Below are 4,417 nucleotides of genomic sequence, written 5' to 3'. Positions count from 1 at the left end.
TTAAAGGGGAGGGGATGCCGTCAAGCGAGGCGAGGAATCATATCCGCCAATGAGGAGAATGATTTCGAGGGCAGGCGTTTTCACATTTTTTGCCACCAGTGAAGGTCTCCTTAACGTGGAGGCCCATCTCCTCGAGGTCATTGCCTTGGAGGAATCTCACCTCTCCGCATACTGTACGCGTTTGGAGGATGTGCAGTGGATTCTTTGTGGCGACTATGATGCGGCCGACAACAGCCACGTGGCGAGTAGTTCAAGGGGAGTAAAGAGGCCGCATCGATGTCCTTAACTTCTTTTCTCCAACTTTTTTTCCATTATCGTTGTTGTTGTTTTTTTTTTTTTTGGAAACCTTGTACTTGCTACCCGAATTATTTCTACATTTATCTATTCGGACCGATATGTTCCTGCTGCTTCTTTCTCTTTTCCTTTCAGCATTTTTTTGTGTTTTTGTTGCATCGACTTGAATTCCCGAACATAACCAGGTTTCGGCGAGCTCGTTTGCCACAATTTTTCCTTTCGCCTCCCCCCCTTCTTTGGGGTTTCCGTTTTGACGGGAGCTCTCCGGATCGCCAGATGCTTCGTGTGTGTCCATCTTTTCTTTTTGAACTCTCTTTTTATGGCGTTGGTGATTCATGGTTACATCCTTCTCCACGTCTGACCACGTCTGTGACCACGTCTGGTCCTTGCGCGGATCCCACTTATTTCTTGTCTCTGGTTTGTTGCCCCCCCCCCCAGATCTAAGAGTTGTGGCAGTTTTCTGCCTTCTAGAAAAAAAAATTTGTTCTCTTTGAGAGTGTCCTTCTAGCGCCAAATTGTTTAGGGGATTTTCAGTCCTTTAGTGGGGGTAAGTCTCATGCAAAACAAAAAAAATGTGAAGGCCCAAAAAAAATGATGGGGGTGTGTTTATCGAAGGCTCTCTGACGCTCAATTCAGAATACAGCTCAAAAATACCACTAAGTTGCTAATCGGAGAGCAGAAAGAAGCCGGAAAACATGTGAAGGAAAGTGGGCTGAGAGTCTCTGAGAAAGGTAGGATCTGCTCGGACCTTTGAATGGAAATGGGTTTTTTACGGTGAAAAGAGAAGAAAAAAAGAGTTTGTGGATGAAAATGCTCCATGGTTTAAGAACCAACGTGGAGAAGAAGTGAAGAGAATTGACTGGAAAATATGGTCGGAAAAGTGTTGAATGCCGGAACTTAATAACCACAAGTATCTAGAGAGATATCGTGAGACTTAAGATGGCTAAGAGAATGAACCTCTTTTCGTGGGAAAGGGTAAGGTATTTATAGGAAGTTACCTGACCTGGGCTAGTATACCGGGCCTGTCCATGGATGGTGAGACAGGTGGGTCAGCCCATGATCCGACTTGACTGGTTCCAAATTTGTGATGATATCATGCTTCTGACGGTCTCACCAACTTTCCTTGGCGTATTCTTCCTGCTGCGAGACCGTCCCTTGGTGCGTCCCTTTCATTCTTAGTGTACGAGTCGGTTCGGCGGTTCAGATGCGGTATGGCTCTTTGCTGAACCTTTGGTTTTCCCCTTGGTTCCTACAAAAGGTTACTGTCACCTGACACACATAAGAAAAATGCATTAAATGCCAATCTCGTGGGTTTGTAAGGGTATGGATAGTCAAATCAAACTATATTATATTTTTATTGTCAAATGGAGGGAAATTTGAATAGTGTTCCTGATTAAGTAGTTTATTCATACTTGGTCTGGATCTCTCGATACTAGGATCGGGCTGTCGTAAATGGATGTTTTCGTTCTCTGAATACCTCTAGGAAGGATTAATGGGGGAGTTTGAGATTTAACCTGAATTTTAAAGTCAAACACCAAACTAACCTCTTTCTTTTTTTCTCTCTAACTTTTGCCATTTTGTCACAATTCTATCCTTCTCACTCAAAATATTAACGAAGATGCCATTATAAACTCATTATTTCGATTTTTTTTAAATATTGGCTAAAGTCTCCTTGGACCTCCTAAAACCTTTTTTGTTACAATAATGCCATCTTCTTCAATACCTTCAACCACCATGAACAACCCCAAAAATAGAATAAATACTTTTCAACCAATTTTAAAGCTGTAATAAGTTAAATATGAGAGTTCATACACTCATAACCTTCCATATTCTTTCCTAATTTCTTCTCTAAAACTTCTGGGCTGAGTTACAATGTCAAAGGTTATGCATTTTTGGTGATTTCAGCTTAATCAAGATCTGGGTTGTTTTTTTGGGTCAAATTCAGAGTTTTGGGTGCATGAGAGACCTAAAAACAAACTCAAAGCCGATATAGGTAATGATGCACTTCAATTTTGGTAATATCTATATCTGTATCGCAAAAGGAGACTTCATTTTGAAGTCTACTAGTCAACATAAGGTTATTTTTGCAATTAACTTTTTAAAAGTAGACTTCATTAAACTTCACGAGAAGTCTACTCGATATCCTTTGAAAACAAAAAAAAAAAGTCTAGTAGACTTCGTTTGAAGGCTTAAGAAGTCTACGAAAGAAAAGAGGATATTTTTGTAGTTGACCGTATTTTGACTTTTTAATATAGACTTCTTTCTAAAGTCTTTAGTTTACGTCTGCACAAGAAGTCTACTTTTAAGTTACTTTTGTAGTTTGACCAAAAACGTATAGGTCGTGTTTGACTAAAGTTTTTTAAAAAATAAAAAATACAGAAAACTCCGGAAAACTGCAGTAGACTCAGAAAGAAGTCTAAAAACGGTCAAACTTAGAAAGAATCTTTTTTTTTAGTAGACTTCCCTGTAAAGTCTACTAAAGACAGTCAATTACAAAAATAACCTAAATTTTTCTGTAGACTTCAAAAGTAGACTGTCAGAGAAGTCTACTCTTACTTGAAGTCTACTATAGAAGTCTACTTTGTTAGTCAATGGCTCGGTCAAATGCTAAAGTAACATTTTTGGTCGGAAGTCTACTGTTGAAGTCTACTGAAGGAAAAGTCAACAGTTTAGTCAAAAATAACCTGTTTTTAATCCATAGGAAAAAGTAGACTTCGTCCTCCAGTCTACGTTTGAAGTCTATTGTAGAAGTCTACTTTTTGCATTTTTTTAAAAAACGCATTTTAGACACAATTATAAAGTATTTTTTCAATTTTTTGGTTTAGAAATGTTTGTTAGCAAGTGATTGAACTACCCAGTAAATTTAATTTTATTTCATTCGATACTTATTGCAGAATCGGTTTTTTGATTTTTAAGCTACTTAGCTTATCAAAGTAGACTTCTCCAGCAGTTTACGGATGAATTCTGCACATGAAGTCTGCTTGATAGAAAAATTTTGTTTCTTATGTGTTTGCAATATAAATTTGTAATTTTGTTTGCTTATATTGTTTATTTGTGTGTTTTATGACGGAGAATGATTCAAATACTTGTTATTTACAGAGAATGAAAAATAGAAAAAATAATTATGGTATTTTGTGGTGGATAATAGCAAAGGAAGATTTTTTTTTAAGTAATGGTTGTATCTATGGAAAACTTACAACCCTATCATTTTTGAGACATCATTTACTACAAAAACTATTATATTTCATAGTTGTTAAAGTCTACTTTATAATTGTTGAAGTCTACTTCATAAGTATTGTTAAGATGGTTGAGGGAAATATGATGGTTGTCTTTGTTAAAGAGAAATCTGATCTTATCTAAATTTTTATTTTTATTTCGTAAAATGATCATCTCCTATTCTCTTGTATCATTTAAAGTAAAATGATCATTCATCTTGTTATTTAAGACTTCATCTTGTTATTTAGGACTTCATCTTGTTATTTAGGACTTGATATTTAAGAGTCAATCTTTTGTTCATTACTTCTTCACGTTTGTTTATACCCTAAGCTACTTTTGTTCATTACTTCGTCAGTTTTGTTTTTATATTAAGCTACTAAGTAATTTTTTCATCTTCTACATCCACACTAAAAGAAGATATATTTGGATCAATCACATGGTCTAACAGAATGTATACACTAAAAGAAGATCTCTATATAATAATATCAATTTGCATTACATGATGAACATGTTTTATCTAAACTCTGGAATATGAAAAAGAAGAGATGTAATAGCTAGTTGGAATCTTCATATTATATCTTCTTACCAATAAGAACAAACGATTTTGAAAAAAAAAAATAAAAGACTAGACTTTTTAGCGTAACAGAGAGATTGTAAAATAGATCCCAATTATATATGTATATTAAATTAAATATTACAAAGGTAATTCTATGTAAATGGTACAAAGTTCAGTGAATACAAGCATTATCATTATAGTATTCCTCTGCGCCTGCACCTACACTACGGCATAGTCTCTGCTTGGTCTACCTGTGTGAGACAGGTGTTGAGTTTTTGGCAAATTACAATTACAAAACCGGCTTACTTGCATGAACGACCAAAAGTGACAAACTTACTTGTATATCTTTGA

Source organism: Eutrema salsugineum, unplaced genomic scaffold (genome assembly GCF_000478725.1).
Source record: "Eutrema salsugineum unplaced genomic scaffold, Eutsalg1_0 scaffold_24, whole genome shotgun sequence".
In the NCBI taxonomy this organism is placed as follows: Eukaryota; Viridiplantae; Streptophyta; class Magnoliopsida; order Brassicales; family Brassicaceae; genus Eutrema; species Eutrema salsugineum.
The sequence above is the reverse complement of the archived record's forward strand: the minus strand, read 5'-3'. Positions refer to the sequence as shown.